Consider the following 10,613-nt stretch of genomic DNA (forward strand, 5'->3'; position numbering starts at 1 on the left):
TCTTAGCTTATTAAATCACCCCCTGTTCATGCATTAGTGTCCTGTGCGACACTACAGTAACCACAGATAATTAGTCCAGTAAGCATGAACAGAGATGGGGAAAGATTGTACAACCAGTCCTGTTGTACTATTGTGTTCTGATGGTGGGGAGACTTCCTGACAACCTGACTATGTAACTATGCTCCTCGTAAAGCCTCGTACACACGACGGGCGAAACACATCGTTTTGCTCGTCGAGTTCCTTGTTAGGCTGTCGAGGATCTCGGCGAGCCAAATTTCTCCATTGCCGTCGAGGAAAAAAAAGACATGCTTTTTTTTTTTGGCTCAACGAGATCCTCGACAGTTTCCTCCTCAAAAAATGTACACAAGACCAGTTTCCTCAGCAAAAAAAAAAAAACAGCAAGTTTCTTGCTGGTTTTTGCCGAGAAACTCCTAGCCATATTGCAAGCCAACATACTTGTTGACATAAAGTCCTGTGCCGTTTCAGGTGAACCACTAAGTGTTTCTTGCTGCAGGTTAATTACCCGCCAGTCTGCCAATACACATTAGAAAGATATCTGGAATTCGCTGCATTCCTTGATCTTTTTATTAAAGGAGTTGTAAAGATTTTTTTTCCCACCTTAATGCAATCTATGCATTAAGGTGAAAAAACATCTGATGATGCCGGCACCCCCCGAGCCCCCGTTTTACTTACCTGACCCGCGCTCGGTCCCGAGATCCTCTTCGCCGCTCAGCCTGGCCGCTGATTGGCTAGAGCGGATGGATTGAGAGCAGCGCCCGCAAGGACTCATCACCATGCGAGCTCTCTCGCATGACTGTGGTGAGTTCTTGCGGGGAGGACCAGAGACAGGCCCCGAGGGACCCCAGAAGACGTGGATCGGGCCACTCTGTGCAAAACAAACTGCACAGTGGAGGTAAGTATAACATGTTTGTTATTTTAAAGAAAACTTTTTTTTTTTCTATAGTAACCCTTTAAGAATCATCACCAGTAAAATCATCACAAGCACTGCAGGGACAGTCAAATGTTAACTTGTCTCACACTACAAATAGTGCTTATTCATAATGATAAGCTCTGTTTATAAAGCAAAACACATTAAAGGGGTGGTTCACCCTAAAAACTATGTTTTTTTATTACACTGCCCCCCCCCACATTACAATACGATTAAGGCTATTAATTTTTTTTTATGCTGTACATACCTTTGTACAGCATATTCACCCGTGGCATCTGGCTTGCGAGTCCCGTGGGAGTGGGCGTTCCTAACATGTCTGTGATTGACGTTTGACCAAAAACGAGCTCCCCCCGTCGCGTAAGCCGCGTCACGGTTGGCGAAAGGAGCCGAACGGCGAGTCTACGCTATACTGCGCATCGCCATTCGGCTCCTTTCGCCAATCGTGACGCGGCTCGTTTAGGGGTGTCCCCTATCTCCACTTATTTTCAATTTAATGATGGAACCCCTGGCCGCCCAAATAAGGACGCACCCTCGAATTTCTGGTATAATAGTGGGCCCAAAAAAGCATGTCATAAGCTTATTTGCTGACGACATCATCTTAATTTTATCCAAAGTAGAGGAATCCTTGACACACTTCAGTCCTTCTCTTCCATATCATACTACAAAGTGAATGAGGCGAAATCCCATGTGCTGAATATGGGTGTTGGCGAGGAGCTGAAAGAAGCCTTACAAAGTAAATTCCCTTATGTGTGGCGAGATGAGGGTATAATATACCTGGGGATAAAACTTACCTCTAACCCTGAGGACTTAGTGTCTGCTAATTACACTCCCCTTTTGAACTCCCTCAAATCAAAGCTTCAAAAACTAGCTGTATCTGAGTTGTTGTGGTTGGGAAGGCTGGCAGCCTTCAAGATGGTTGTCTTACCTCAAATTTTGTATATATTTAGAACCCTCCCTATCCCCCTGCCCAATATCTATTTTAAATCCATACAAGCTATTTTAAACAATTATTTGTGGCAGGGCAAGAGGGCTAGGTGTGCTTTTGGTAGGATAATTAAGAGTAGATCAGCGGGGGGGGGGGGGTAGGCCATGTCCACCTACAGGACTACTATTTTGCGTCTATTCTGGCTCAACTAGCCCACTGGTTCAACCCCGACTCTAAAGTACTGTGGAAAGACCTAGAACAGAGATAGATTCCAAGGGGAAGCCTCAGGGAGTTTCTACTTTCAGCTCATCTTACTAAATCCTTAGACAAAAGGTATGCCCCCCCGATTTTGGCATCACTGAGGGCTTGGGCCCATTTACGTACGGCCCACAGATGGACTGGTCCCACAGAGTCGTTTAAATTCCCCATAACGTCCATTCATAACCTAATCCCAGACATTAATCTCACTCCTTGGAAGGAAAAGGGTATAGATCACCTAGAAGATACAATAGAGGACTCTAACATGTTGCCTTTTGAAGCTCTGCAACAGAGGTTTGGCCTTCCAGCTAGTGAAAGATACAGGTACATCCAGATCTCCCAAATGCTCAAAAAATCTCCTCAGATTTTTACCCACCTTCCGGCCCAGATGACAAAGTTCTTTCTCCATCCGTCCACTAAGCCCAAGGGCATATCTATTTTATACAAGGGCCTACAGGAAAAAGACACTTTGGTCAAAGAACATAATATTATAGCTTGGGAGCGAGACTTTGGGGTAAGATACTCATTCCAATCCTGGGCAAAATCCATAAAGATTCTGACTGCCTCCACCAGGAGTACTAATCTCCTCGAGATGCACCAGAAACTGTTACTTCGTTGGTAGTTGGTACCTCACCCCCCATCGCTTGGCCAAGATGTTTCCAAACGCCACTGCAAATTGCTGGAGGCAGTGTGGAGAGAGGGGTACGCTTTTCCACATAATGTGGGAATGCCCGAACATCAGGGCACTATGGTCACAAGTAGAGGGCGTCCTGGCTGGGGTCTCGGATTTCTTCCCACCACTTCATCCTGCCATGGCTATACTATCCATAGGCATTGATGCAATTCCTAAATCCCAGGCAATGGTAGTTTCACACATCCTATTAGCCACCCGCCTAGTAATTCTTAGACATTGGAAGAATATAACTCCTCCCACAATGGCAGAAATCATAAACTTGGTGCACACTCATAGTACCTACGAAATCCTCCATGCTTCGGCTTTGGTAAAGTATGAAAAGATCAACATCTTATGGGCTCCATGGCACATTAGACATGGCAGCAAACAATTAGTTTAAATGAACTATAATATGGAACACAGGTGGGGCATGGTCAGCTAAGGCGTATAATAGTGTTGTTAGTATCAATGTTAATGGACAACAGCCTTTCTGTCCTGTTTTTGATACACTACTCTGCTATTTTATTCTTTATTTTTCTTTTCTGTTTATTTTTCGTTCTCTGCTTATTCTTCTTTTGATTTCCTCGAATATATGAATATAATTATATTTTCTGTCACAGTCATGCCACTCAAAAATCTGTCACAGTGGGGGGGACTTGGGTGGTGAGAGTGGGGGTACGGACCATGCTTCCTATGTATGGAGCTGGCTACCGCGACCATAGAGAGGGATCGCAAGGGGCTAGCTAAGACTACGTACCCCAGAATAGTCACCCGGGGCCTCCACCCAATTCTGGGCCACATGACACTGCAAAGAGTATGAACATGATCCACCGCAGAATGTGTTATTGTGTACTGATACCTATTGTACCAATGATTTGTGATGCTATACTCATCTAAATCTTATGTATATGTCTACTTCTTCGATTTGTATTGCATGTACTATTTTCTAATGAAAAATTTAATAAAAAACTATTGAAACTAAAAATGATTAAAAATAGATAAAAACCAATTGTATAATGTACCTACAGTTTAGTTTAGTTTTTGCTGTTGTTTCCTGGTTCTCTGATGTACAGAGCCAGAGAGCCAATAGAAGGCAGTGAAGGTTTTGCAAAACGAAACTGGATTGGTGCTGAGGAGTTTTAGACACACAGTAATCACACCTCCTTGATTAGTCACCACAGTGAGTAATCTACCAGTACTGTGGTGATCAGGAAACAGACAACCAGGAAATTTCCAGAACAGAGAGGAATTACAGCAACATCAGAGCAAAAACGAACAATGAGGACATGAAACCAGGACTGCAGTAAGGTAAAGGAAGCTATTTAGCAAAAAAAAAAAATCCTTTAGTGACCCTTTAAGTCTGAATAGCGGACCCCCCTTCTCACCTAAACCATACTGTATATATCATGCCCCTCTACTGACAGGGACAGGGTATGAGTTTCCTTAAGCAATTTGGATCTCATCTCACGGATCCTAATGGGTCAGATAGCTGAGACTATCTCACTGCTTACTACATTATAGAGTTAATTAGCAGGGAACAAAGGATTTATAGCAGGGCATACCCATGTACCTACATTACATTAGCACATGCACATTAATGTGTGTTATGCTGTGCATTCACGTGCATTGAGTTACGGCAGCCAATTCATTTAAACAGTCTGCTTAATCCACAAAAACACACCAAAATGTAACGTAGAACACAACAACACAGAGTAGAATGTTACTGTGTGTTGTAATGCAATGCAACGCGCATCTATGCCTTGCCAAATGCCTTGAGGTCACATAATAAATGCCATTGAACCTCACCAACGCATTCAATATTATTTAGCAGATGAAAGATCATTTACTTAGTCTTACTATTGCAGCCCTTGACATTTTAGTTGTTGTATAGACACTGGACAAAATATATTTATTTTTTTAAACTTCCACTGTCGCACTGGTTTCTTAATGAAGGCAACATTTAAAAAAATTCTGGTTGTTTCTAAAACATCAAATTCACTGAACAATTTATGCTGATAGTTGCATAGAGATTGTAGTATCTGATTGACTGCACCACTATAGATTATTACAAAAAAACATATTTTGGATTAGTGACAACTTGTAGTGAAAACTGCTAATTACCATATTTACTGCTACTACTGTATTTGTGACACATGGGCAGCCACAACTAGTGATATGTCTTCATTGTAAAAATTATTTTCTTTGCGGAGGTCCACACAAAAATGGAACCTCCACTTTTTAGAACCCCTCCAGTGTCACACCTGGCACCTTTCAGTGGGGAGGGGGGTGCAGATATGCCCGGAAGATACACTTCCGGGCATAGACTCCCGCGGGGGTCACGTCCCTTCCCGTCCCCCCCCGCTGTCTTCTGGGAAACACACAGATCCCTGCGGGGACCAGTGAGGATGTGCATGCACAGTAGGGAACTGGGAAGTGAAGCTGCAACGCTTCACTTCCTGATTCCCTCACCGCGAGGATGGTGGTGGGGGCAGCTGAGAGCCAAGTGATTGATCGGCTTCGGCTGCTGACATCACGGGCACCCTGGACAGGTAAGTGTCCATTTATTAAAAGTCAGCATCTGCGGTATTTGTAGCTGCTGGCTTTTAAAAAAAATGTTCCTCTTTTTTCTTAGGCGGACCTCCGCTTTAAGTGTTTTGCGCCTGATATAAGGATGTTGACTAGAAAAAAGAAACAGCCAGACAGTGACTGTAAAGCAAAAGCTCTAAGCACTAACAGGAGTTTGCAGTACCAGAAAATTGGAACTCCTGAACTACTGCATATGTCTTTTTATTAGATGTACCTATACTCACAATACATCTTTACTGAATGTTAGAAAGGGTGTTATCATGGAATAAAGATGGTTATGCATAAACTTCAATGGTTCTCACATTTTTTCACTGACTTTGCAATACCGATTGATTTTAAAACCCAAATCAGTACTCTCTAGTAATTGTTATATGCGCTGCTTTGGCATATAATCAGATTTTTAAATATAGCAGAGGACACATCTCATATTTTTCTTTTATATAGAACTTGACCACTTGTTCTTTTGGGAATTGTTTCAGGCAGTCAGTCTTACTAATCAACTCTTCAGTCCCTTCAGTGGTTCATCATCAACTTAGCCATCTGTTACTGCTGGCTCAAAAATCCCTGAGTGGCTAATCTTCTAGATCTAGAATAATCATTGTACTGAGAAAAAAAAACGATATTGTACATTTTCCTCTTTCTTCTAAGTTTAACAGCTTCAGTGCAATTGCTTAGCCAGTCATACATTTTGAATCATCTTGGAAAGAATTTTATCTAGTGCTGCTCAGTAAAATGCTCAATTCCAATAGACTGGCAATGTTTCAAACATCCCAAAAAAATGGGTATTGCAAATTCTACTGTGCATTGTGATTCACTGAAACCCATGTGCTTTAGAATCAAATTGCCTCGGTGCATTTGGGTGTCATTCAAAGTAAATGGCACCTTAATGCACTAATGAACGTAATTTTATTGCAATACACCACAGTATTCAGCCTTAATTCTAATACAGATACTTAACCATATATGATGTAACTCCATAGCACATTACTAAGGGCAAAAACACACTTTTGAATTGTAGTGCATTGTGCATTATCAAAACATATGTTAACACACATTACATGCACCAGTGTTTTCCAGTGCTATTAATTTGAATTGCAACCCAATGCACTAAAGCAATGCAGCTCCAACACACATGTGCTGTAGCACATAACTATTCTGTATTGTTCTGTATTGTCAAAATAGGTGCATGTCCATTTGTTGGGCGGTTTGATGCAATCTTTAAAAAGTGCATTATTGCACATGCATTAATGTAACATATTAGGATGCCTAGATATGAATGGACCTTATATGTCCTCTGGCTCTTCAGTCTCCCAAAAATTGTGAAAGTCTAAAGCAGGGATCGCCAAACTACGGACCTCCAGCTGATTGCGAAAATTCATGTCCCATGAGGCATTGTAAAACTCTGACATTCACAGACATGACTAAGCATGATGGGAATTGTAGTTCCTGAACAACTGGGGGACCATCGTTTGGAGACCCCTGGTCTAAAGCAACAGACATGCATGCCAAAACTGTGTTAACCCTTTCACTGCCAATTCTGTACGCCGTACGGACCTACAGAAGTCAGTATGGCGCATGGACCATCTTTGTCCCTCTCCTATAAGCTTATGGTAACTTCAATGACCAAAAGCTTATATCAGAATTGTTCAGCAGACTCTGCTGAACAATTATATAACTCCGATAAGCAGATTACAACCCGCTGATCAGAGTTATTAACCCCTAATGTGACCGCCCCATCCATGCCGCTGCTTCCCTGTCCCTTGGCTCTCCAACCCTGTCGCACGCTTCCATCTAAAACTGCCCCCCTACTCTCCTCTCCCCTTCACCACCCCAGCACTGATTACTTCCCCTCAACCCGATCCGATCCCCCTTGCAAACCCGCTCCCCACAGCTACCATCATTTACCGGCATCCATCCTCCTCAATTTCCGCTGGCTCCAGGTGCTGCATGGGGATTGAGGGGATCCATATGTGTCTCCCCGCCAGTCAGATCGCTCCCCAACTGCCCCCACACCCCTGATCCATGGCTGTTTCTACCGGCATCTCTACTTCCCCTCCTGCTGCCTGCAACTTCTCCCTGCACTGATCTGTCAGCTTGTAGAGCGCCGTGGAGGAGGGAGAGGGGCAAGCAGTGCAGGTGAAATTGGGGCTTGGGGGGCTTAGTAAACATGTCTTTACTAAGTTCAAAGGAGGGGAATTTTTTGGAAGAGTTGGGGGGATTATTGCGGTGCGATGAAGAAAACCAGACAAAGTATGTATGTATATATAAAAATATATAAAAAAGGTTTATTCATTCAATTTTTACAAAATATAGTAATTCAATATACAGATAGTGCATAGATTAATTTGTGGGAGCAAGATCTAGAAATAATTTTTTCGATCAGGTCGACCCTACTAGTTTCGCCAACTTGGCTTCTTCAGGGGAATTAGGACAAGATCGTCTCTCTAGATTACTCTAAAGAGATGAAAAAGAAAACAATTTTAACATATGCATACAGTATAAGCTCTAAAAGAACTTCGATTATATATGTTCAACAAAACATGTCATGTATATAGAGTACAAACAAAAGTTTGGCTGGGATCTCTGGCGGGGCAAGAGAAACCAAAGTTCATAGGAGCAAATGCGCATATATCCACAGCCTGGTAGCAGCCAATGCTGTTCAGCCCATGAGAGGGGGCTGGCAGCAAAATTCCATAGGTAGGAGAAATAAAACCTACCCTAGCTTCATGCACAGCCAGTCAAGGAAAAACCCCCTCAGGGTGGATATTGAAATCCAAGTTCAACTGACAGGACTTAAAAATACAGAAGAAAAAGAATCTATGTTAGAATATGTGTTATTAAATTATGATCTGTTTCAACTAATTAAACAAATCCATAATAGAGTCAATAGGGTTAATATATGTAAAACAGCCATACCTTGAAGCGTAATAAAATCAAGGTGAATACAGGGGAATTAAGTAAGACAATAACATGGGCACTGAAGAGCCTCAATTCATCTGAGAAAAAAAAAAAAAAAGTGTTTGAATAGATTTAGTATACTTCATAAAGTTAGTGAGAACATGGGTAACTAAATTATTAAGTGTAAGCAAGGGATCAACTTACATGGAGTATTCAACTAGATGAACAGTCTGAGTGCAAGCAAACATCAGCTGGTGATAGAAAGTCAAAGGATAGTCGTTTGCAGCAAAAATCAAGGACCAGTCAATTGCAGCTGAAAAGTCCACAGATAATCTCCTTTAAAAAGGGTAGAAAATGAATGAAAATAAATGAAAAAGTGAAGGTTTAGCCATAAGTATTCAAACCTTACACAGAGGAGACAATAGTGAGGAGAGTGAATGGTTGCAGGATGGAAACTTACCTATCTTTAAGAGGAATAAAGACATCTGTCAGTACCCTGTTGGTAGCAGACAGATAATGATCATATCATGCTATATATAGCCTGTTGGGGAGGCGGGTGCATCGCGATTGGATCTCAGAGGTCACATGGTCGCTGAGATGCCTACAATTCCCACACTCCTTAGCGATGAAGCAGCCGTGTCATATGATGACACCGGCCAATCAGCGGAGCCGCACTCTGGAGAAAAAGGAAAAAAGGAAGGAAACGTATGAGTGCAGAGGGGAGGAACACAGAGCACTAAAAAAGAGCGATTGCCAGCCAGCAGCACCAAAACAGTCACACATACACAGAGCGGTGTGGACCATGACCGCAAGCTGACTGATCAAGACAAACCAAGCAATCAAACATGAAAGCAAAAGCAGTAGATATTATATTGTAGAAGTCAAAATATAATAAAGAATTAAGACAAACAAAAAATCACTAATAAGAAGGGGAGAGAGACCCTGAACAGGGATGTGAATGGGCTGATGTATGGAAAAGGGCTGTAGTGGCTTATTGGGAAGGATGCGCATTACCTCCAGAACTAATTAGGGCTCAAGCTAGTCCCACATATAGGTGAACCCAGAAAAGGGAAAAATTGCCAAGCCAGAGACCCAAGCCAAAATAAAATGTTTTATATACAACATATTTACCAATAAAATGAAAAATGTAGGGTTTACACTATATGTACAAACATATGTATTCAGTATATTTCAATACATACAATCAAAAATCGACAACATTATTATTGATTCATAAATTATACATCAATATTCAAAGGAAGTAAATGTGGTTGTTATAATGATATATAGCAATATATAACACATTATTGCCCCCATCATAAATGGGAGCAGGTGGGTTGATTTTAGCCAGTGCCGGAACTTGCCCACTAGGTGGAATATGGGGCAAAGAGTTTGGTGGTCAAAGTAAAATACATGTAGGACCTGCTGGAGAGTGGCAATAGAGCAGGATGTAATGAGGAGGGAGGAAATGACCAGACCATAACACCTTTCTTAGATGGAATAACGTAGAGGCCACACCATTTTATTTAATAATAATAGAATTTCTTATAAATATTTCTTTCACAGAAAGGGCTTGAAACTGATATATTCGTTCAACCCCGGAAATTTAGTGGCATCTAACTGATGTATCCATTTGGTTTCAAGTTGGAGTAAGGTCTGGTCAATTCCTCCACCTCGAACATGTATAGGAACATGCTCCAGGGCTGAGAAACTTACAGCGTTAAGATCAAAGTCATGTAGGCAACCTACATGTCTATTTAAAGCAGTGGTCATTAGACGCTTATATAGAGGGTTGACATGGTCTCTAATGCGTTTAAAAAATGGTCTCTTGGTCTTGCCAACATAGAAACATCCACATTGGCAAGATGCCAAGTAGACGACGCCCACCGATTGACAGGTGACACGGAACTTTAGTTTGTGAATGCGACCGTTGGGTAAAAGAGTGACGTCATTGGTATATATAAACCGACAAATGTCACAGTTACCACAAGAAAAAGTACCTTTAATAGTAGATGTCTCACATTCCTTTCTGGTGTGGTGACTTTGGACAAGGCGATCCCTCAGTGAGGGAGTCCGTTTAAATGTGATTTCAGGATATGGTTTTATATATTTTGATATCGTATTGTCGGCTAGAAGTAGGGGCCAAAATTTTTTAAAAATCTGTCGCATTTGAATATGCTGTTGCGAAAATTTGGTCACTATTCTGATAGAGTCAGTTTTATTAGGTTGTTTGTTGGCATTTGAATAAATAAGATTAGATCGGTCTAGTCTGATCACCTTGTTGAATGATCTTTTGAGCAAGGATCGACTGTAGCCCCTGGAGA

At 41.7% G+C, this 10,613-nt stretch overlaps 1 long non-coding RNA gene across 1 annotated transcript; it reads right to left on the reverse strand.

Annotated features, from left to right (window-relative positions):
• Nucleotides 1-7,778: 7,778 nt before the first annotated feature.
• LOC120937161 lies at nt 7,779-8,902 on the reverse strand. The gene is made up of 4 exons (XR_005748682.1): nt 8,750-8,902; nt 8,308-8,387; nt 8,109-8,183; nt 7,779-7,845 (listed from the first exon to the last, which is right to left on the reverse strand). It is a non-coding gene; the product is annotated as an uncharacterized LOC120937161 (long non-coding RNA).
• Nucleotides 8,903-10,613: the final 1,711 nt, after the last annotated feature.

The sequence above is a fragment of the Rana temporaria genome, chromosome 4, assembly GCF_905171775.1.
Source record: "Rana temporaria chromosome 4, aRanTem1.1, whole genome shotgun sequence".
NCBI lineage: Eukaryota > Metazoa > Chordata > Amphibia > Anura > Ranidae > Rana > Rana temporaria.